Source organism: Protopterus annectens, chromosome 8.part0, assembly GCF_019279795.1.
Source record: "Protopterus annectens isolate FY-2018-M chromosome 8.part0, PAN1.0, whole genome shotgun sequence".
NCBI classification, from domain to species: domain Eukaryota; kingdom Metazoa; phylum Chordata; order Ceratodontiformes; family Protopteridae; genus Protopterus; species Protopterus annectens.
In genome coordinates, this window is record NC_056741.1 from 1,991,661,350 (window position 1) to 1,991,687,075 (window position 25,726).

The 25,726-nt window shown below is 39.5% G+C and overlaps 1 protein-coding gene across 3 annotated transcripts in view; it reads left to right on the forward strand.

The window, feature by feature from the left end:
• LOC122809794 (BTG3 associated nuclear protein) overlaps positions 1–25,726 on the forward strand; it is a 1,260,844-nt gene that overhangs the window by 478,926 nt on the left and 756,192 nt on the right. The gene's annotated exons all lie outside the window — the stretch shown is intronic.

The window sequence follows — 25,726 nt, forward strand, 5'->3', positions numbered from 1 at the left end:
CAGAAGATACCTATGCTTCAAAGCAGGCTACTTGCATTATCAGTTCTCTGCACTGCCCTTTGGCTTATCTACAGCGCCCAGGGTATTCACAAAGTGCCTAGCGCCAGTCATTGCATTTTGCAGGCAAAGAAATATTCATATATATACCCATACCTGGATGATTTGTCTAATTCAGGCAGAAAGCCAGGACATACTTTTGAATCATCTGGCCTTTGTACGTAGGGTGTTAACTTGTCTGGCATACACCATAAACGAAAAGAAATCACACCTGGTACCCTGTCAACAAATTATATTCCTGGGAGCAAGCTTGAATACAACTTCCCAGATGGCTTTCCTCACACCAGAGAAACAAATTCATTTGACAACATATTTCAAACTAGTGGCCACAAAACCCTGCTATCTGCAAGGCAAATACTGCAAGCCTTGGGGTTCATGGCCTCCTGCATTCTTCTAATTCCATATGCAAGACTGCATATGAGGAAACTACAATGGTATCTAAAAAGCCTATGTTGTCAACATTCTCAGGATCTAGAAGCAATGATTCCTGTCATACCTTGCCTACGCCTAGAGTTCCTTTGGTGGGCAGAGGCCTGCCACCAAAACAAGGGACTACCATTCACTCTACTCCCTGCCACCCAAACCCTACCAACATACGCATCAGACTATGCATGGGGGGCTCCCCTGGCGGGGAAGTGCATTCAGGGCAAATGGAACCCAAGTCAAATGCACCTGCATATCAATCAAAAAGAAATGTTAGCTGTACAGAATGCTCTGACAGCCTTCAAGGACCATATTCTTCCAGGACAAGTAATGGTAAAGACGGACAACACCACTGTTATGTGGTACATAAACATGCGGGTGGGTACCCATTCTTACCCCCTCTGCAGACCAGCCATGCATTGTGGAACACAGCCTTGGGCTACCAAGTGAATCTACAGGCTCATACACTTGCAGACAGACTAAGCAGAAACCTCATGGACCCACACGAGTGGAAACTGGAACCAAAGATTTTCAACATCTTGACAAACAAATGGAGGAGCATAGATATAGACCTGTTTGCCTCCCCCAGGAACTACCAATTGGACAAATTTTGCACAAGGACTCCCCACAAACAAGCTTGAAAAGTGGATGCTCTGTCCTTCAGCTTGAAAAACCCTTCAGTTTGGGTGGCACAGTGGTGCAGTGGTTAACATTGTTGCCTCACAGCAAGAGGTTCTCCAGTTCGATTCTTGGCTGGGGTGCCTTCTGTGTGGAGTTTGCATGTTCTCCCTGTGTTCGTGTGGGTTTCCTCCGGGTACTCCGGTTTCCTCCCACATTCCAAAGACATGCATCTGGAGCATTTCTCCCCGGGCCTCCGCTGAAAACAGGCTCTGTGGAACCTAGTCGGACTTTCCCGGTCAACAAATGTTAAATAAATAAAAAATAAAATAAAAAGTTTATGCCTCTCCTCTTCTGCCTCTCCTCTCCAAAGTACTACTAAAGATCAAACAGGACAAACCAAGGATGATGTTGATTGCACCAGACTGGCCACACCAGCATGGTACCCCCTCTTGCGCAGTGTGTCACTGTTGGCCCCATGGCACCTGCCTCAGACCCTTACCCTGTTGTCTCAGCAGGAGAACCAGATTTTGCACACTCAGCTTCAAACCCTGAACATAGCAGCCTGGCTAATTACCTAATCTCTCCTTTACCATCCCTCAGTAAACCTGTGATGGATATTTTAGAGGCAAGGAGGCCTAATGCTAGAAAATCTTATGCTGAAAAATGGAAAAGATTTTGTGCCTGGAACCAATCTCAAGGGAAGAGCACAACAGCACCCAGCTTACTCAGATTTTATAATACTTAACTGAGATGCTTCACAAGGGCCTTTTTATTTTCCTCCATCAAAATTCACACCTCAGCCATTTCAGCTCATTATAACACAGAACCTCCCCTCTTCTCTCATCCACTGCTCAAGCAGTTCCTCAGAGGGGACAGAAATTTAAGACCACCCAGGAGAGCCCCAACTCCATCCTGGGACCTTAACTTTGTATTGGAGAAACTTACTTTTCCTTCTTTCGTGCCAGCTGTTAGTGCAGATTTAAAATTCCTTTCTTGGAAAACAGCCTTCCTTTTAGCAATCACTTCAGCAAGAAGGGTATCTAAATTACAGGCCCTTATGGCAGTGGAGCCTTTCATCATCTTTCATGCGGGCAGGGTGTCACTCAGAACCAATCCCTCCTTCATGGCCAAGTTGGTATCCAGTGTGGCTCTTAATCAGTCCATTCATTTGCCAACCTTCTTTCCTAATCCACAGAACAAAGGGGAACGGATACTGCACTCCTTAGATGTGCACAGACAACTTAGATTTTACTTGGACAGGACTAAACCTCAAAGGAAATCTGAACAACTGCTGGTGGCATTTGCTGCAGGGGCAGTGGGGAAGGCTATTTCAAAGCAAACCATTTCTAAATGTATAGGCCATTGCATTCATTTCTGCTATAAGCACCATGGAAAACCTATCCTACAGAGGATCAGACCCCATTCAACCAGGGCTACATCTACCTCTACAGCCTTTTTCATAGGTGTCCCTACCAGGGACATTCTAGAAGCTGCTACCTGGAGTTCTGAACATACTTTCAACAAGCATTGCCATTTGCCACTTTTCTCTAAATCCAGAGCTGGCTTTGCCACTGCAGTCTTGCAGGGTCTTATAGCTGGTCGTAATGCTGTCTAAATTCCTCCTCCCATCCTTAGCTTTGGGAATCTACCCAAATGTGATGACTGCAACAGTGAAACATGGACATAGTACAGTTGTGTACACTTACCATAAATGTAGATATTCGAGTGTATTCACTGTTGCAGACCTGGTTACCCTCCCTCCAGCCCCCTGACCTTTTTTGGCTATACCTCTACTCTCCTTTACTATGCTGAAAAGCTTTTTGGTATATTTGCTTTTTTATTGGAGGGTATATAATTGTGTGTATATATATATATATATATATGTGTGTGTGTTTTATTGCTTCCCATTAAGGGGGCACCTGACATCTGGGGCAAGAAAAATTGATGTAATGGCGTCGGCTGCATGTTTTATACCCCTGAGTACCTGATGTCACAGAAGAATAGATAGCAAATGATGCAGGACCCGAGACTTTGTTAATCAGGCCGACTGAGGGCTACTGCAAGCAGATAACCCAAATGTGATGACTGCAACAGTGAATGCACTTGAACGTCTACATTTATGGTAAGTGTACACAACTGTACTTTTCTGTGGCAGTGTAGGACATCTGCTTTGAGGTACTCCCTACAGCCTTACTGTCTGCTTCACCCATACTTTGCCACTAGCCATTGGCTGCCACTGCCTCCCAAACTGGTGAGATCAACAAGGCTGGATGGTAGCAAGGGAAGGCGTTTGCAGTGTCGTGACTGTCCCTGGAAAGGATACTGGATGGACACTTAGAATTACACTCTGTTATCCTCTTGCATGTTTGATGTAGTATGGAGAACTTGCAGTGGGCTTTCATGATGGTGTCACCCCCAACTCTTCAGTGATGTACTTGTTTGTTCTGCTGCCCCAGAAGTTTCCCTTAAAAGCTGCAGCACTGCCCTGTCCCCATCCTACACCTACCAACCTAATCTCCCTTAAGAAGTGAGCAGAACTTGTCAAATTAATCTTCTTTTCCTTCTCCTCGGTGCCTCCAGTACTTGAGCAGCTACTCAAATCTGACTCATCTGGATGATAAACAGACCTCTGTACATATATTGCCATAGAACCCTTCTTGGCTCTTTTTCTCTTTATTGTTGCCTGCCCCAGTCATTGTTCTGCTCTTCAGACTTAGATTTTATTCTTTGACAGGTACTTTATTTTTGCCTGCCCACTTCATCACCCAACTTTATGCCCTGCTTTCTCAGTATCCCTTTGTGGCATTTTATTTGAGTGGTAGAGACATAAGACTGCCTTGTATAACTTCTGTCTGTAAACAGTCCTCCATGCCTCATCATTTGGTTTTATGAGATCCAGGGTTCTTTTTTTATTCTTGATGAAGTTTGCTCCTGAGCCTGACAACTGGCCATCCAACATTCCCTATTAGAACTCTGTCTGTTTCCCAGTACTAGAAGTTAACCCTGTACAATGCAAGGGATCCAGATAGGCTGTTATACAGATAGCCATGATGGTTGCTTGTGCATTTGTGGACATCCTGACAGTGAAATACATTTTTGTAAGATCTAATCCCACTCCTTGGCTGGGTTGGGACATGAATGATCGGCATTGCTTTGGGGACCATCAGTACCTTTCCCATTAGTGCACAGTAATGAAGCCTACCACTAGGTGATGCCAGCATGTGTACTGCAATGCTGATCTTTCTGAGAAGGTTTGTAGTTGTATGCATCCTTTTCTTCCCCACCCTGATCCCAAGGTAGGCACACCATTCCTCCTTGCCAGCTTTGTCAAGCACCTAAGCTGCTACTCGAATTATGCTCACTTGGTCCGTAGTCAACACTTTATTACCCTCTGCCATCAGAGCTGGGTGGTTTTGTAGGTTCCATGTTCTGTGATAGTCCATAATTACAGATTCTGCATGTGGTAGGAGGAATATGACCCTATTACATGCTGTTCCTTAGACTTTTCTTTGTTCCTAGTTTACACCCCATGCTTTTTTTATGTGGTAGGAATGATAGGAACAGCCTATAACAATGTGGGCCCTCCTCAGCCTTTGCTGCTTGCCTAATACTTCATCTCTCATAACATCCTCAGTAACTGTCAATCATATTTGTAATGTCTGCTGGTCCTTCGCCACCATGTATTTACTTGGGTACAGACTGCCACTATTGTGCTGCTTGATAACCCTTTACCACCCAGAGCTTTCCGTCTCACAGTCTCAACACTGTTTTGCTGTTTAACTCTTCATTACTCAAATAACCACACTGGTTACTCTCTGCCACTGCTGTCCTGTGATTAGTTCATCACTCAGAACTTTCTTGGTCATTCTGTGCCCCCTCTGTCCTGCCTGCTTAACATTCACACTCTTTGGATGCAGTCTGCCACTGCTGTCCTGCCAGCTAACCTTTTATTAACCATACTTATCTGGGTTACTTTCTTCCATTTGTATCTTGCTTGAAAATTTCTTCATTACCAAGCCTTCATCTGACTTTAATTCTCATCTCAAAGTGTTTCTGTTGTAGTAGAGTTTTAGTGGCAATGGGGAGATGATTCATGTGCTGGCTGCCCCTTACTGTGATCCAGTACTTTTCTTGAACCTGTGAGCTAAACTGTGTTTTGATTGATTTCCCCATTTCCATAGCTGCAGATCCCCCCCGTTTTATTTAACTGGAATGAGGGGGGTATCCCATATATCAATGGAATTTGCTTCTGTTTGTGGCTCAGCATCACCACATATTTGTTTCCTAAGTGGCGACATAAGTACTTTGCTTTGGGCACCATATGGTCCTATTTCTAGAGTGTGTTGTTGTAGACATTTGCTTTTTCTATTGATACATATCCCGCCATTGTAGGATAGAGGGGGAATGTACTGTGCAGTCTGTCAGTCCATTGATGCTGCTGTGACTGCTCTTTGCTTCAACCACCTTGTGAGGATCTAACCTTTCAATGGACGTGTGTCCATGTAGCACTTCTGCTGAGGTTGGAATGGAGGGTGATGTTTCCATCATCTCTTATCCCATCTGTGCCACTCCCAGCAGCACTGTAGTCCTTTACTCATTATCATTTCATTTTGTGAAAGGATGTTGGCTTGGTGTCTATATGGAAATGGCTTGCACACCCTATAATTACTGATCTTCTGTGATTTCCTAAATGACTTAAATTGGTTCTCAGTAGCTTTCCTTCTATTGTATGGTATTTTCCATAATTTTACTGTACGTAGGTCTTGTTAGGTTGACCATTCCCTGAGCTGGTGATATGAGCTATGAAGGGGGTATGTCAAAGACATTGCATTATCAGTCATTGTGGATTCTCTCTGTAGTTTTCCCCCATTAGGACATTTTCTAGGACATCTTACCCAAGTGTTGACTTGGCTTGTTTGAAAGAATTTGACAGAAGTGTGTCTTCACATTTTCCTTTCCACTTGCACTTCTTGATCATCATCCCATTTGCCAACACTTTTTTGTAAGGAAAAAAAAAAGTAAAACAAAAAAGTGTATTTAAAACTTTGCACTATAATTTCATGAAGTAAATCCATAAGATCTTAGGACTTAGTTTTGTGGCATTTTTAAGCACTAGCCTGTGTACTTGGCAGGCTACTTAGCAAGCTGGTTCACAAACATATTTTTCTGTTAACAAGACTTCAGCCAGAGTTTTAAGAAATATTGTCCAGGGGAAAAAGAAACAGTTAAAGAAGGAGACCTTGTATTGCAATATTTTCTTCTTAAGTGCTGTTCATAGGTAAGTACTAGGCTAGCTGCCATTGCATGTTTTTTTTAAAGCCAAGCCAATTTCCTTTTTGTGTTCAGAATAACCTGATTTGGTTGTAGATTGGCCTTACCCATCAATAATTGTGTATTTCCCCTAATGAGAATAAGTGGAATCATACCATAAATAATTTGAGGGGACCCATACATGGACTGAAGCATTTAGGAGCTACCTCTCTCCATTATTAGTACAGGGGACAGTTCTGGGGTAAATTTTCTGTTTCCCCTCCATAGACCTAAATTGTAATTGAAAACGGACAGGGACAAACTTTGTTTTATGTGGATGGGGAGTCTGTTCCACAGGAGTGATATCCTCTGCGAGATGTACCTGTCCTTCCAAACCGTTCTGTTGATGTTGAAGAAGAGGTTTAGATCCCTAGACTGAGTATTTCTGATGACATTTAACTTGCTAATGTGCACTAAAGCCATCCGTGATGGGTCAGAGGATGCTTTGTGTACCAGACACAGATCATCTCTTAGCAGTCTGTAGGATACTGAGTATAGTGACAAGGCTTTGAGTTTGTCCATGTAGGACATGTTGTTTAGGCCTTGTATCCCTTTAGTAAGGTATCTCTCTGGGAGTTCCAGTTGTTGCATGTGTCTAGACAGGTGCATGTGGAAGGGGGCATTATATTCAATGATTAGCCTTAGCTGTCTAAAGGGGGCAATGACAGTTCTGATCTGTTGAACCAGGTGTTAAGATTGTGAACCATGCTACCCTTCCCCTCTCTATTTTATTCTTCATGGGCCCTACTTAAATGAAGAGAAATGGTACCTCCACAATACAATACCTTTATGTGTAGAACAGACTTTCCAATAAATTGACTTGAGTGCATTCTGATTTGGAAAATAGTAAACAGTGTTATTAGTTGCTGTTAATATGCTGATTGCCCTTTATCTGCCATCAAACTTCAAGTCAAGATATTGCCTGTCAGCAAAGCTTGCATATTCATCCTACAACCTGCAACAAAAATCGGTGGTCCGAGCACTGTATTTTTTGGTCCTGTGTGTCATTGTCTGGTGTGTACTGTATTTGGTGTCATCTGGCATTTTTTGGTTAGAGGTCTGGAAAGTGGTGTATTATTACCCAAGTTCTAAAGTTGCTGATTATGAGAACATGCAGTTGGATTACTCAGCCATAAAAAAGTTGTTTTAGTATCTGTACTGACTTCTGGTGAGTAGCACTCGGTACTAGGGATCTTTTGCTCCCTGAACTATTCCTGCAGCTGTCTGCTAACATGTTTTATTAAAGGCTCAACTCTGCTGGCTGACATTCTGCTGCTCCAATTTGCATTTACTGATTAATTGTTAGTAGTGACCTTCTGGATACTGTTATTAGTCAAACTTCTAATGGATGGTCCCTGTATAACAATTGCAGATCGTGCCAGTCCTTTAGAAGTTTAGCTAATTGTAGCACATCATTCATTATGATGGTTTTATTGCTGGTAAATGTGTTTAGCAGTGAAACTGCACTGCAAAGCTGGAACACACAGAAGTGGAAAGTGCAGCTGCAGTTAAACAGAACACTTTGTCCAACTGCTGTATTTAATCATTTTAACCATTGCACTTAATTAATATGCTGGTTCATTTAGTATAACCAGATTGCATATTTTCACAGTCCAAAGGACCTTTTTATGTATGTGTGTGTGAGTGTGTGTGTGTGTGTATATATATATATATATATATATATATGTATATATATCCATATATTTATTTATTTATATATATATATATATATATATATATATATATATATATATATATATATATATATAAACCTCTGTCTACTCACTACACTTTCTTGAAAGTACATATTCATTTATCCAGACTTGTAAGCTTGTGCCATAAGGATATATCAACAATAACACCAGCAAAGTAATTAAGATTGCTAATTGTAATACAACTAATGCATTTGGTTACACAGTTGAATGCTTATATTTACTGCACATATACATAAGCATTTATTTATACTATTCTTGTTAATAAAAAATATTAGCACACTTTTTTGACTGGGCTTTTTTTGTCATTGCTTATTGTCTTAAATGTGAAATTATGATATTCAGCAACCTCCTTAAGTAACGTAGAGGGTACCTGGTTAATATTTGCTCCAAAAGCAGTTTACTTTCATTCCAGTCAAACATGTTTAATAGACCTCTCAAGCATTGAAAATGTTGCATACAAGGTATATCTGTTTATTTTCCGTGGTAACTGTTTAGCCGGGTTCTTATGAGTACAACAAAAATGCATTATGTCGAATGTGTTTTCGTCGACGCATGTAGAGCGAACAGGCAAAACAGCGAAGCTGCTGTTCAGCGAATTCGTTCCCTGGGAAAGAAGTTGCTTGACTGATTCATTGTTTTGCTGTGTTCTGAAGTGTAGTGTGGTCCTGTATAGCTCCCGAGCGTGATTGTGCAACAGTTACTGACCTTAGAGTTAGGGTGCGGGTTAAGGTAAGTGCATATGTATGAAAGTGTTTACTGTTTTATATTTTGTGTTAAATGTATGGTTGAGTTATGTGTGTATGTGTTTTCAGTTGTTTACTTTTGTTTGGGGGGGGGTAGAATTTGGGTTAAGTTAAGTGTGTATGTGTTTGGAGCTGTTTATGTAAATGTGCGAGAGTTACTGACCTTAGGGTTAGGGTGCGGGTTAAGGTAAGTGCGCATATGGTTTAAAATGTTTACTGTTTTTTTTTCGTTAAATGTGCATATGTGTATTTAGTTGTTTACTGGTTTTTGGGGGGGTATAATTTGGATTGGGTATGTGTGTATGTGTTTGGAAGTGTGTAATGTGTTTTTTTTTGCCGGGGTTGGAACAGCGATTTCTTTCCCTAGGAAAAAATCGCTGTTCTTTGGACTCTATATTTTCAGCTTTCGCTGAAAATGTGTCAATGTAACATCATTTGCTGTTTTAAGCGTTCAATGTTGCAGTATAGACCCGTTTAGCCATGTACTTGTCCCACAAATTTGTTTTTGCAGCATGACTTTCCCTGTCAACTAACCCATCCATTATTACAATGATGTCCCTTACTGTTGGTATTCTCCTTGACTTTTATCTTTGTGTAATAATTTCATTTGTAACCAAATGAAACAGAAATAGCATTGTTTCTTCTGTCTTTGTTACAGTACACCTTTTTATGATATCCAAAATAAGGTAAGCATTTTAAACAATTATGTTTCTTTTTGCAAAACTTAAAATAGTTTGTTTGTGTCTTTCGGCTTTTCCAGGTTAGGGGTCGCCACAGCGGAACTCTGGTCCACTAATGATAGGTAGTTGATTTTTACGTGCCGAGTTACCAGCCCTGATGCACAACCTTCAACGAAGGTACGCCCATTCACGCATGTCTCCACACAGAAGACGCTGTAGCTGAGAACCGAACCGGACAGCGTCTTACTGTGAGGCAACAACGCTACCGCAGCACCACCACCGCAGGTTAAATTTTCTAAATCTTCAGTAAAACTTTAGACTTGCTATGGACTAAAACATATGATTCCATGTCCATACCCTTCCTCACACCTCTAGCAGTGAGAGTCAACATTCAGAAGCTTCGTTCTTAACCTTTGGTTTGTGGCAGGGTATAGAAATATTCTTTGAGACACTTGCATGCAAGTAACATAATTTTCTATGTTTAAGGCTTATAACAAACAAACAAATCCACTTTCCATAGCATCATCTCAGCTTCCAGTAACGTACTGCAGTCCCTGCAAAAGTTGATCTTTCGGTGCCTTACTTGTTGTACATACCAGACCTTTATATGTGGACTGTCACGCATTGCCTTCAACAAAGTAGATGTTGTCTTTAGGGGGGGGTGCCTTTCCAAATGTACTATCAAATCCATATGCATTGCTATATCAAGTAAACCTTCATATGTTATCTGTAATAATAACAATAAAGACAATCTATATATCTGTTTTACATGTTCCTACGTGCCCTGTCTTCCCTCCCATCCTCAGTTTTCCTAGTAAATCAATATTTTATTCCTACTCCTCTAACTTCATAAACCCACTTCTTCCAGAGCATCCAACTTGGTATCCCAATGGTCACTAAATGAACTAACTAGATCTTTGCCTTCCTTTCTTAATGAGTTACATAACACTGTTGTAGCATCTGTAAACTCCACTCTTCTTGCATAACACATCAGAAGGTATGTACCCACCATACTAATTCTGGAACTGCCTATATTTAGACTTCATTTTCCCACTTGGTCGCATAATTTTACATGGACAGTAAATAAGATATGTTTAATTGTACTGCAGCATGTCACATTTCCGAGTCAGGAATATTTAAAACGTCCTACCACTTCTGTAAGTATCACTTTATCTAAAGAGACTAGGCTTGTCCATCATGCTACACAGAATCTGTTACACTTTTACTTATTTTCTAAAAATATATCAGCTGGAAAAGCTTGAGCCAAAGGCACCATAAAACATGCACTGTCTGTAGTCTAAACCAAGCATTTTCATCTATGGAAAGTATTCCTTAATATTTTCTTTACATCGCCATATGTTCTAGTTGGACATTTTTAAAGTATTCTGTTGCCAAATCCCCAAATAATATATTTTGCTTGCTGTGGATATGCATATGTCTGCCTCATCAGAAAGGAGGGCACAAAGTTTATCCTTAGCGCTGTTATTTTTTGTCTTATTTGCCTTGTACCCAACATTTTACCAAATTTGTCCAGCATCTGAAGCAATGTTTTTTTTTCTCGGTGTCTTCACTTTTAAGTATAACATCATAAGTAAATAATTAAATCTTTGTCTTCTTGATCTGGTCTGTATTTCCTTAAACATGATTCCCTTACCATTGCAACCAAGGACTTTAACCTGTTTTTATTTTACTGTATTTAAAGAGAAGTTACCTTTCTTATACTTAATTGATAGCGCAAAAGACAGTGACAGCCTTGTACTTGTCTTGACTCTAGTGCTTGATGCCATACAACTGACCTTTGTTAATTCTATAAATCCTATAGAAAAGCCATATTCCTTCATTCCTTCACCATCAAGTGAGAAGCTTTCATCAGCATCACATTTTTCAATAGATTGTCCATAGTCTGCCCCATACCTCTCTAGCAGCTGTGATTTAGGCATGTGGCTATCGAATTTGCCTTCAGATTTAGCCAGGCTCCTGTATATACTGTCCCACTATGCACTCCCAGTTGTGTCCCCAGTACAGTGGACCAAACCTTTTCTTCCCTTCCCTTGGATAACAATGTCCTCCCCTCTTATTCCTGACATAGCTTTTGCAGTGTCCTGTGCTGCTAATCAACAAGGATAGTTTGGGGTGAATCAGAACCAGGCAGAAGTGCAAGACTTTTTTACCACCATCTTACCTGCATCATCAGGTGTTTGACCATTCTTTCTTTGTCAAGAAGCATTTATCACAATGCTACCTATGTCATTAATTAAGGAAACTGCGCCCCATGTACACTGTAAGTCCAGAAATAAAACTGCACCTACCCACCCAACTAAAACAGGACAGTCTACCTATAAAAGCTCCCTTGAAATGAAATATGGCATTGTTAAAATGACAAAAAAAAAAGTAAACTTCAGACAGACCAATAGGCAGTTGGAAAACATTGCCAGCAAAATGAATCCATTTCAGAAATCTACATTAGCATTTAAAAAACAAAACAAAATTAACACAGCTGAATGTAACCTTCAGTATACTACTGGCAATAATATTGCAAAGTACCTGACTCTGTTTAAAAAAAAAAACAGTAAAACCTGCTTCAGAGTAGAGTAGAAAACTGATGTCAGGACAGCCCATTCATAAAAACCCAAAACCTTATTCACTTGGAAGCATTTGCAGTTAACTTATCCCATTGAAATAAGTAGAAAACAATAATCCAAACTAAGAAAATAAAACAAAGGGGTGTAGAATATTTGACAGTGGTATATTATATTTGAAATATTTTGTACAATAGGATTAACAGAGTCCAATAGTCATCATTCATCATGAGACTTATTCCCTAAATCCAAGTACAAGATTCTTCCCGTGTCACACACCACATCTCCATGCATACAATATCATATATATATATATATATATATATATATATATATGTGTGTGTGTGTATATGCGCATATTATATGGAATTCATTCATAGGCTATTACATTCGGCAAAATCACAAATTATGGAAAACAGTTAAAGTGATTTCATTTAATCAAAATTTATGGAAAACTGTAGCCGTATATGTTCATAGGTTCATAGGTAAGTACTAGGCTATTGGCCTTAGGGCCTATATAAGCCTAACCAAAAAGGTACCTTGGCTTTCGCCACTCAAAAAAATTATTTTCCTGTGCCCCTGTTGAGCAGAGCCACAGAAGTGATCCCCATGGTGAATTTCCTATTTCCCATCCAATCATCAAGACTTTTCTTGAAGAATGCTAATGAGGAGCTTTGTTTGAGATATATATATATATATATATATATATATATATATATATATATATATATATATATATATATATATATATATATATATATATGTAGGTAGTTTGTTCGTGAGTATGGGAAGTCTCTGGGACAGGAATCGGTCAATCCAGCATGTTCTGTTTATTGTGGTGACAAGGTTTAGGTCCCTAGAGCATGTAGCTTGGAGGGATTGGGATTTCTTTAAGTGGAGCATGTCCAACAGCTCTGTGTTTGACATAGCTTTGTATGTTATTCAAAGATCGCCTCTGAGTAGGCGATATGCAATGTAATTAAGCTGGAGTTTTTTTAGACGGTTTGCGTAGGGCATCTGTTTGAGGCCGGTGATCCTCTTTGTGAGGTATTTCCAGTTGTTGTAGATGTCTTGTGAGGTACATACCAAAAGGGGTGTTGTACTCTATAATGGGTCTAATGAGTGACGAGTAGAGGGGAACAATGACCTCTTTTTTCCTGGTTGAGAAACTTTTTGTGATGAGGTGTGCCACATAGAAGGATTGCCTGACTACAGTGGCGATATGATTATCAAAGGAGAGACTACTGTCCACCTGTGTCCCAGATTACCGCCTATGTGGTAGTTTAGGTGGACAGTACAGTTTCTTACTTGTTCAAAGAGGATGACAGTGCACATTTGGCATTGAATTTGAGGCCATGGTGTAGCTTTGCACACCAGGCATCTGTCTCAGTGAGGCTCTTATGTTTTTGGCGCATTGGGAGTTTGAGAACCTCCTAGTTTGCAGTCATCTGCAAACAGGTGGCCTTTTAAAGACCTTCTGTGTTAGCCTGTACTTCATGGAGTAGATACCAAACAGGAGAGGACCCAAGAATGAACCCTGTGGTACTCCACTTGTCACTGGTCTGAAGTCGGATTTGGAGTCTGCTACTTTCACAGTGTGGGTTTTGTCAATGTGCCAGATGGCAAACCATCTTGTGACATATAGTTTATAGAAGTTTAGTGTGGTTTAATTAACACAGAGTCTATAGGAAACCCTGTCATTATAAAGCCTTGGCGAGATGTGATAGTGTGAATCCACAACACCTTTGTAGAAACATTATTAGAGGTTTGGGAATGCTTCAAAGAAGTCTTTCAGGTTTAGGAGACATAATCTGCCTTTTACAAACCCGAACTGGGTGGGGTCCAGAGTTTGGAGATTACCAATGTCTTTGTTTATAAGTTCCGTGATGATATGTTCCATGGCCTTGCAGACCAGGCTCGTCAGGCTAATGGGGTGGTAGTTCACGGGGTCTGTGGTGGCTCCCCCTTTGTGGAGTGGAATAACTGTTGCTGTGTGCCATTCAGTGGGCACAAAGCCTGAGGTGAGGCTATGATTGAATATGGTACTTAGGTGGGGTGCCAGTTCGTTCTGTAGTTTGTTTAGAACGCAGCCTGGGATGCTGTCAGGTCCCATGGATGCTGTGTTCCTGGCTTTGGAGAGTGTGTTTTTTACCTGTGCAGTCATGATTACAGGAACTTTGCATTCTTTTGGTATAGAGATGGGCCCTTTAGGAGGTGAAAGGGGGGTAAAGTTAACACTGAACCTATCTGCCAGGATGTTGGCAATATCAGTTGGTTCTGTATATTTAGTGTCATTGTGCTGTAACTCAGAACAGTTCTGAGTGTTGCTATTGAGATTCTTGACATAGCTATAGAATGCTTTGTGGTTGGCTTTAGAATCAGTGGCAATTTTTGTTTTCGTAACTAGCTTTGGAGGATTTTATGCGGGATCTCAGCTTCTTACTGAGGCTGACCAGGGAGTTCCTCCAATCATGGGATTTTACTCTTTTTTTTTTTTTTTGCAACATTTTCTTTCTTCTGTTGTAGAGTTTGTTTATGGCAGGGGATCACCAGATTGGCTTCTTTTTTTTTGAGGATAGCATCTTGGTTCTGTTAGGGATAGCACAATCCATGCACTCATGTAAGTGCTTATAAAGTGCATTTGTGTAGGATTCAACAGTCGTACCTCTATTGTTCATCTGCATGGGTGTTGTGAGGTTTGCACTTCTGTCTTAAGAAGTGTGAAGATGGCTTTGGAGAAATTTTTTACGGTGGTTTCCCTAATCGGGGTGGGGCAGGATGTGGATTTCTAGGGTGATTAGTTTATGGTCTGATCTGACCAACGAGGAATTGACCTCTGGTGTGGAACACCAGTCGCCCATGTTGTTAATGACCAGGTCCAGGATATTGCTGCCCCCTGGTGGGGGTGTGTTTAGGTTGATCCAATGCATTAGAATTTATGAATTTCAGAAAATGTTGAGCAAAAGTGTTGGTACATGAGCAGTTTTCCCCAGTTAATGGTGGGGTAGTTGAAATCACCCATTGTTAGGGTGTTGGGTTGTATCCTAATATTTTCCAGTGTATCAAGAAATGGAGTGGGAATCCTGGGGCATGGTGGGGGATCTGTAGCAAGCTACAATTTAGATTGCGGTCTTGCCCAGAGTTAGTTGCAGTTGGATAATCTCGGATGCATTATACTGAGGAACTAGCCTGGAGGTGTGGATATCCTTAATGAATATGGGCACGCCTCCACCTTTAGTGTTTCGGTCCAGGTTAGATGGCCGAAAGTTGTGGTATGAATTATAGCCTGGTAATGCGGGGGTGCTCTCTGGAGCCTTGAACTAGGTCTCTGTAACTGCACAGATGTCGATGTTCTCCATTTTAAGGAGTGCCTCGAGTGAGTGCATTTTAAGGTTTAGACTTCTAGCATTGAGTAGCATTACCCCCAGATTTTGCTTGCTTGTACCTGTTACGGTGGTGAATTTGTCATTTGAACCTTGCCTAAAAAAGGCATTATAGGGGTGGCAAGAGCCTTGGCCAGTATCCAGAATCCCAAGGGCGACAGATGCAGGCCATCTCTGGCAAAGCATCGTAGTCTGTCGATCATGTCATCCCAGGCAGACAGATACTGGATCCCCTTAGAATGACACCAGAAACTTAGTCAATTGATGAAGTCGATCATTTTGTCCTTGTACTGTGGTATCATTCTGGGTGATGGCAAGAATGCTACTCAGGTACACCAAAAACGCCGGACAAACTGCAGAAAACGAAACAAATGTGAAGAAAGCAGCCACACAATGTCCAATACGTTGTGATTGTAGTAAATCCAATAATAGAAGATTTTAACACATACGAAAGCTCCGTAAAAACGTTAGAACTTTTATTTTTATACAAGCACTTTCGGAAGGCTTTGTATCCTTCCTTCTTCAGACTAAACAATTCCATATGCGATGGCTCTCTTTTAAATACATTCACAATTAAATAATTAATTACGTCAAAAGTGAGAACCATCTTTTTTAAAAACACATTGCTTGTTAATGTTAATGTGCAAAAGTATACTCTGTATATAGCACTTCCAAACATTACAAGTCACATCAAAACATCCATAGCATATACTGTCTTATTAAAATTATGTAAAAACATAGTTAAACCATATAGAAAACCACTCGCTGGTTATCAGGACAAGTACCCAATGCTCCAAATAAACTGAGTAATAATAAAAGTAACAAAAGGAGCAACTTGGGCAAGGCAGAGTCACACAAAATAGAAGCTGGTCAAGTCTCTTAAGTTAAAATCCAAACTTTTATTCCACTGCAGGTCAGATAAGCGCTTTCACTCATTCAATAGAGCTTCATCAGATCATGTGATAAGGACCTTAATTGATACAAGCTGTATTTATACAGAAGCTAAGAACTCTAGTAGCCTATCAGATGCATCTTCTCGCTTATATATTCATAAGAAAATGTATAAAACCTGATAAAAGCAATGTGAAAAACATATATAAAAACATATATAAAAAACAAATGCAAAAAACAACAATGCATAACAAGAGCTATATAAAATTGTCACTTATATAAAGAATGCATGTCCTGAAAAATCTACAGAGACATATATGTGCATGAACATTCAGAATATACACAGTTAGGTTATTTTCACATTCCTGCGTTTACTTAACATGGGCTTAATCGATGCTCTCTCATTAAGGCCAGAACCCCTATCTGCTCTCAATCTAACTATCCATCCACTCTCTCTACTTTCAGTATGGTTCCTGATGTCACCCCCTCGTATATTAGGTTTAATAGTCTCAAGTGCTCTAAATAAAAAATGATGTTCGCTTCCAGCCTGAACCACATGTTTAGCTAGAGCGTTATGCGGTGAAGCTTTCCTAATGTGATAAAGATGTTCACGTATTCTATCCCTAAAACGACGATTCGTTTTGCCAACATAAAATGCATTGCATATTTGACAAACTGCTAAGTAGATTATGTGCATAGTCTCACAAGTAACATCCGCATTTATGCTAAAGTTGGTGTGTAGATCAGGATGTTGAAAAAAGGGGTTGGGGTCAAGAGAGCTGCAAAAATTACAATGTCCACAAGGTTTAGTGGATTTAGAGCTCGTGGACCATTCATCTCTTTTTGAATAGCACAGCATTCTCCTCAAATTCAATTTATTCCTATATAGGAAAGAGGGTTTGGTGCCCACAAGTTTGCCAATGGTGTCATCAGTGCAAAGAATGGGCCAATGTTTCATAATGATGTTTCTAATTGCTGGACAATCGGTACTGTATGGTAAGGAAACTCTTACACGAGCTGTTCCTCTATTTCTATCACTATCCACAATGTTACTCATGTCATTAAGGGCTGGTCCGAAATAAGGAGCGGCTCTGCTGAGTCTAAGTTCATTGACATCCAAGAGATTAGAGTCAATCTCTTGTGAACCATAGCCACGTTCCTTTAATCTCAATTTTAAGTCACTCACTTCTGTTATAAAACCTTCTTCAGTGGCATTAAGCCGGGAAGTTCTCATTCCCTGACCTCTAATAATGTTTCTAAAAATGTGTTGTGGATGCATACTATCATGCTGTAAAAGGGTATTATAATGACAGGGTTTCCTATAGACTCCTGTGTTAATTAAACCACACATTAACTTCTCTACATATAAGTCAAGGAATTCAATCCTGTCTCTGGAGTAATTCATAGTGAAATTCAAATATTCAGTAAGCTGGTTTACCATAGTGTGAAATACAGTCAAATCTTCCTCATTACCTCACCATAAAATAAAGACATCATCTACGAAACGTCTATAAAAGGCCACCTGTTGTTGGAACGTGTCTAAATTGAAGAGGTTCTCAAATTCCCAATGCGCCAAAAACATATTAAGCGTAGCTGTTGGAGCAAATTGCCCATAGCTACACCACCCCGTTGCTGATAAAATTTATTATCAAATGTAAAGAAGTTATTCTCTAGAACAAGTTCAAGAAAGTGTACTACAAGGTCCACCTTAGCTGATGTATACTCACTATGTAACAGAAGATAATTAGTAACATAGGACAGACCAACATTATTTGAAAGCACAGTAAAAAGAGACTGGATATCAAATGTTACAAAAATCAAACTATTGAGATCGCCCATTTCACCTAGACAGTCATATAAATCAGTTAAAAATTGTTTAGAGTCTTTAAGCACAACCCTGTTCTCATTCAACACAGGACGTAGATGTTTCTCAACATAAACAGATAAGTGTTCAGTGATCCAACCTTGCCCCGACACTATTGGTGTCATCGGTGGATCAATGGGGTTTTTATGAATCTTAGGTAGTCCTTGTATTATCGGTACAAGGGGGTTTTGATAAAAAGGTAATCAAATAATTCCTGATCTAAAATACCACCTTTAAACATGTCTGATAGCGTATTACTAACATGAGCAATAGTAGCTCTGACTGTTTGTTCACTAGCTGCTAGATAGAAATCATCACTCAATAGTTCAATCATAGCATCATGGTATTTGTTGGTGTCCATTACCACTATTCGGCCCCCTTTGTCAGCTGGTTTAATGGTGATAGAACGTAAGGATTGAAGTTTACGTAGACTAGCCTGTTCTGCTGGACTCAAATTACCCTTCTTCCTATATTTGGTGGTAGAAAAATAATCATAAAGATCATCTTCCGTTAGTTTCAAGTATGCCTCAACCAGAGGATGATTCGATGGTACAAAATTGCTAAGTCTCTTGAACCTAGGTGGCCCATTAGATCTAGTGTACACTGATGTACTATCAGTGTTGTCATGAAATATCAATTTGAGCATCACGTTACGACAAAACAACCTCATATCTACAACGGTATCAGTAAAGTTACTGTGTGCACTGGGTATAAAACTAAGACCTTTATTCAACAAATTATTATCACACTCCGTTAACTTATATCCTGAGATATTATGTACCATAGAATCTACTGGCACTGGAGTGTTACCTACATCTAGTTCAATTTGTTCCTCCACATCTTCTTTAATGTCTGATGTGGTACAAACTCTTCTGATAGTTTGCGTTTTTGTCTCCCCCTGCTCATAGAGCATCCCCTCTTTATTCCTTTGTCTTTTCGGACAGGGAGGGGAAAAGGGAGCTCACTCACTACATCTGTTGTAGTAGAAGTGATTATCTTATGTGTTTGCTTTGATCTCACAGTACCATCATCTACTGGCAGCCCTTTATTAACTGTTCCACTGACAATACGAACTGCAGGATATAAATTAATTTTGTCTGATGCAGTACTCACGTGTAGTTCGACTAGCATCTTTACTGACTGTCCTAATAGGGCTAACATTACTATCACCAATTGCATACAAAACAGTGATTCACATAAAAATGAGGTACAAACTGTTGTTAATATTGATAATAATAACACCTCCAATGATACAGATGATGTTATCACTATTTTACATACTGATAGTAATGTTAGCCCTATTAGGGCAGTCAGTAAAGATGCTAGTCGAACTACACGTGAGTACTGCATCAGACAAAATTAATTTATATCCTGCAGTTCGTATTGTCAATGGAACAGTTAATAAAGGGCTGCCAGTAGATGATGGTACTGTGAGATCAAAGCAAACACATAAGATAATCACTTCTACTACAACAGATGTAGTGAGTGAGCTCCCTTTTCCCCTCACTGTCCGAAAAGACAAAGGAATAAAGAGGGGATGCTCTATGAGCAGGGGGAGACAAAAACGAAAACTATCAGAAGAGTTTGTACCACATCAGACATTAAAGAAGATGTGGAGGAACAAATTGAACTAGATGTAGGTAACACTCCAGTGCCAGTAGATTCTATGGTACATAATATCTCAGGATATAAGTTAACGGAGTGTGATAATAATTTGTTGAATAAAGGTCTTAGTTTTATACCCAGTGCACACAGTAACTTTACTGATACCGTTGTAGATATGAGGTTGTTTTGTCGTAACGTGATGCTCAAATTGATATTTCATGACAACACTGATAGTACATCAGTGTGCACTAGATCTAATGGGCCACCTAGGTTCAAGAGACTTAGCAATTTTGTACCATCGAATCATCCTCTGGTTGAGGCATACTTGAAACTAACGGAAGATGATCTTTATGATTATTTTTCTACCACCAAATATAGGAAGAAGGGTAATTTGAGTCCAGCAGAACAGGCTAGTCTACGTAAACTTCAATCCTTACATTCTATCACCATTAAACCAGCTGACAAAGGGGGCCGAATAGTGGTAATGGACACCAACAAATACCATGATGCTATGATTGAACTATTGAGTGATGATTTCTATCTAGCAGCTAGTGAACAAACAGTCAGAGCTACTATTGCTCATGTTAGTAATACGCTATCAGACATGTTTAAAGGTGGTATTTTAGATCAGGAATTATTTGATTACCTTTTTATCAAAACCCCCCTTGTACCGATAATACAAGGACTACCTAAGATTCATAAAAACCCCATTGATCCACCGATGAGACCAGTAGTGGCGGGGCAAGGCTGGATCACTGAACACTTATCTGTTTATGTTGAGAAACATCTATGTCCTGTGTTGAATGAGAACAAGGTTGTGCTTAAAGACTCTAAACAATTTTTAACTGATTTATATGACTGTCTAGGTGAAATGGGCGACCTCAATAGTTTGATTTTTGTAACATTTGATATCCAGTCTCTTTTTACTGTGCTTCCAAATAATGTTGGTCTGTCCTATGTTACTAATTATCTTCTGTTACATAGTGAGTATACATCAGCTAAGGTGGACCTTGTAGTACACTTTCTTGAACTTGTTCTAGAGAATAACTTCTTTACATTTGATAATAAATTTTATCAGCAACGGGGTGGTGTAGCTATGGGCACACCCTGCGCCAACAGCTACGCTAATATGTTTTTGGCGCATTGGGAATTTGAGAACCTCTTCAATTTAGACACGTTCCAACAACAGGTGGCCTTTTATAGACGTTTCGTAGATGATGTCTTTATTTTATGGAGAGGTAATGAGGAAGATTTGACTGTATTCCACACTATGGTAAACCAGCTTACTGAATATTTGAATTTCACTATGAATTACTCCAGAGACAGGATTGAATTCCTTGACTTATATGTAGAGAAGTTAATGTGTGGTTTAATTAACACAGGAGTCTATAGGAAACCCTGTCATTATAATACCCTTTTACAGTGTGATAGTATGCATCCACAACACATTTTTAGAAACATTATTAGAGGTCAGGGAATGAGAACTTCCCGGCTAAATGCCACTGAAGAAGGTTTTATAACAGAAGTGAGTGACTTAAAATTGAGATTAGAGGAACGTGGCTATGGTTCACAAGAGATTGACTCTAATCTCTTGGATGTCAATGAACTTAGACTCAGCAGAGCCGCTCCTTATTTCGGACCAGCCCTTAATGACATGAGTAACATTGTGGATAGTGATAGAAATAGAGGAACAGCTCGTGTAAGAGTTTCCTTACCATATAGTACTGATTGTCCAGCAATTAGAAACATCATTATGAAACATTGGCCCATTCTTTGCACTGATGACACCATTGGCAAACTTGTGGGCACTAAACCCTCTTTCCTATATAGGAATAAATTGAATTTGAGGAGAATGCTGTGCTATTCAAAAAGAGATGAATGGTCCACGAGCTCTAAATCCACTAAACCCTGTGGACATTGTAATTTTTGCAGCTCTCTTGACCCCACCCCCTCTTTTCAACATCCTGATTTACACACCAACTTTAGCATAAATGCGGATGCTACTTGTGAGACTATCCACATAATCTACTTAGCAGTTTGTCAAATATGCAATGCATTTTATGTTGGCAAAACCAATTGTCGTTTTAGGGATAGAATACGTGAACATCTTTATCACATTAGGAAAGCTTCACCACATAACGCTCTAGCTAAACATGTGGTTCAGGCTGGAAGCGAACATCACTTTTTATTTAGAGCACTTGAGACTATTAAACCTAATATACGAGGGGGTGACATCAGGAACCATACTGAAAGGAGAGAGAGTGGATGGATAGTTAGATTGAGAGCAGATAGGGGTTCTGGCCTTAATGAGAGAGCATCGATTAAGCCCATGTTAAATAAACGCAGGAATGTGAAAATAACCTAACTGTGTATATTTTGAATGTTCATGCATATATATGTCTTTGTAGATTTTTCAGGACATGCATTCTTTATATAAGTGACAATTTTATATAGCTTTTGTTATGTATTGTTTTTTGCATTTGTTTTTTATATATGTTTTTATATATGTTTTTCACATTGCTTTTATCAGGTTTTATACATTTTCTTATGAATATATAAGCGAGTAGATGCATCTGATAGGCTACTAGAGTTCTTGGCTTCTGTATAAATACATCTTAGCTTCTGTATAAATACAGCTTGCATCAATTAAGGTCCTTATCACATGATCTGATGAAGCTCTATTGAATGGGTGAAAGCGCTTATCTGACCTGCAGTGGAATAAAAGTTTGGATTTTAACTTGAGACTTGACCAGCTTCTATTTTGTGTGCCATAGTTAAACCATAGTTAAAAAATTGGGGATTTCGCCCAAATCATATTACTTCGTAAATGAACATCTCTCCCTATCACATTTATTAAATTTAAAATACTAAAAAATTGAGGTACAAGTCGGTCTGTCTATGTTATCCACGAATAAACTGGCCATTTGATGTTAACATTTAGACCGCTAACACTCTATCAAAAATTATTTATTAATCTGGTAGCCCAAATATTCTATTTTACAAGCATAAATCATCCAACCTATTATGTTATAGCGACTTGGAAACCAAATAACATATATTACATATTATAAAACATGTAAATCAGTCGATGTAATGCTATTCTAATATTAAATAACACATATTATCAGTTCATAACTAGACTAATGAGTTCTAAATAGTTAAACTATAAATAATTTATATGAATCTAGATGTAAGGTGTTACAACATATGTTGAAAGCAATGATAAATTGTAAAAAATATATAAATGTATAAGACTCTATTGTCTAAATTCGAAAATTTAATTGAATGCTACTCAGGGCTAGGGTCATACCTGCCTGGGCTACAAGATCAGAGAGCTCCTCCATGTCTCTTTTCATGTAGTCCAGGGAGGTACGTCTCAGGTCATTCACACCAACATGGACAATGACAGAGTCATATTTGTACTTGTGGAGTGAACTGAGTGCTTGCGTTTTGTGGCGGATCCTGGTACCCGACAGGCAGCTGACAGTAACTTTCGCCTTGTTTAGCCTGGTGAGTGGAACTTCAGTGTGCCTGACTATAGAGTCACCTATGACTAGAGTGTTGGGTACGTTATTATGCCGTATGGGATGTGGTTGAGTGGCACACTGAGTTTGTGGGCTGTGTGTCATTTGGGTTGTGTTGGGGGTGGAGGTTGCTTGTGTTTCTGCTTTGGTGGTCACTTTTGCTTGAGCAGATTTTTATTGATAGCCTCCGCGAATGTAGGTGTGTGTTTTGTGCTTCTGTGTGTGTGCTTTGGTGGTGTAGGCTTTGAGGGACTATGTGATGAGTGTGGTGCAAATGTTTACCTTCCCCTCTTGACTGTCTAGTCCAGTCTTGGGTGAAGAGAGTTTTGCTTCCAGTTTGGATGTATAAGTGCATCTCTCACAGGTTGTAGTGTTGGGTGGTAGGAGGAGAGGGTTGTCTGTGTACATGAGGCAATTGCTGCATTGTCCCAAGATACCCAGATTCATCAGGTAGACAGGAGAAAATACCGGGTGCTGACCCTTAGACATGCCTGGATATGTGCTTTATTTAGTACTAAAAACTGTTTCCCTCTAGACAAGTGAGAAAAGTTGAATGCTGTAGTAATTTGTAGCTTATTTAGTGCTTACAATGAATTCTGAACAAGTGCTGAGCTCAAAGAAACAGATTTGAGTGCAAAAACTTGCTTGTTCTAAGGCAAAATTTGAAGAGCAGACTTTATGGCGCCAAGAAGAATTTAATCCTAGCTAAGCGGCGATGCATAAAGTATATATTTTTTTTAATATAACAGCAAAGAAGCAAACTGATTTAAACAATACAACCAATTAACCAATAAAAAGCTAAAAACTGAGCCCCATTCCAGCAGTCTTCGATCTGACAAGTTCTAACTGCACACTCTTTCCACTAGGGTGCAGAGGAACCTTCTCCAAAAAAAAAGATGGCCTGGATTAGTGCTCAAGTTATACAAACAAAGATAGATTCAGCAGGTCTGAATCTAGTCTATGCTACAGCCAACAAGGCGTACCAATTTCAGAAAGAAACAGTTCAAATAAGCAGGCACAGTAAGCCTTTAATCGGAACCTCCCAGCTCAGAAGGGTAGAATCTACCCTCTCCTCCCACAAGAGTGCAGACCACACCTTCTTAATGTAAAATAACTGACCCGAAGCCCAAGTGCTTAAATCAGAACTAATACACTTTTAGAATAACAGACAGTAAGCCTTCAGTCAGCAACTCCCAACTTAGAAGGATGTAAGCTACCTGTCCTGCCACAGCAGTGCAGACCCACAAACCTTCTTAATGTAAAACAACTGGTCTGAAGCCCAAGTGCTTAAACCAAAAGCTTAGAATAACAGTTACAATTTTATCAGGCTACTAACAAGCAGTAATAAATGCAGCAGAATAAATGCAATTAAGTACTCAAGTTATACAAACAAAGCTAGATTCAGCAGGCCTGAATCTAGTCTATGCTACAGCAAACTAGGCGCACCAATTTCAGAAAGAAGCAGTTCAAATAAGCAGGCACAGTAAGCCTTTAAAAAGAAATTCCCAGCTCAGAAGGGCAGAATCTACCCTCTCCTCCCACAAGAGTTCAGACCACAAACCTTCTTAATGTAAAACAACTGGTCTGTAGCCCAAGTGCTTAAACCAAAAAGCTTAGAGTAACAGTTACAGTTAAATCAATCTACTACCAAGCAGTAATAAATGCAGCAGAATAAATACAATTTAGTACTTTTAAGAAGAGGCAATAGCAAAATAAAGTAGGAAGAAACACAAATACAGTAAAAGGTGAATACAGTGCATTTTTTGTTAGTAAAGTGCAAGGAGAGAGGAAGGAGGAGAAGAAGATAATTCAAGGATAAGAACCTAAGTGGGTTGGCCTTCTCAAATGTTCTCTCTGTATTAAGTAGAGTGAACAGTAGACTGGGATGGGTGTCCCAGATCGAATTATATGTGTATAGACTTACATGTGTACGTATGGTTGTGTATGTGTACACACACTCATATATATGTATGTATAGCTGCATGTATTTTAGTGTTTAGTTCTTATACACTTTTATGTGTACTGCTATAACGTACCCGGGTAGGTCCTGTGTTTCCTTTTTGCTCATGTTCTCTAGTATACTTTAAAGTTGATGAAGCTAGGGGTTTAAGAACTTAAAATAGTACAGATTGTTGTGTTCCCTTTTCAATGGAGTTTCTAACTGATGTCCTTGATCTGGGACATAACCTTTTTCCTAGTCATGTGACATCTGACTTTTAAAGTCTGGCTAGAAAACTGACTTCTGTCTGTAGCTGTCCTCCATGTGTTATGAACTACAGTAATAATCCTGTTAGTTGAACACCTGTTGTTATGGTGAGTATTCTCCCACAT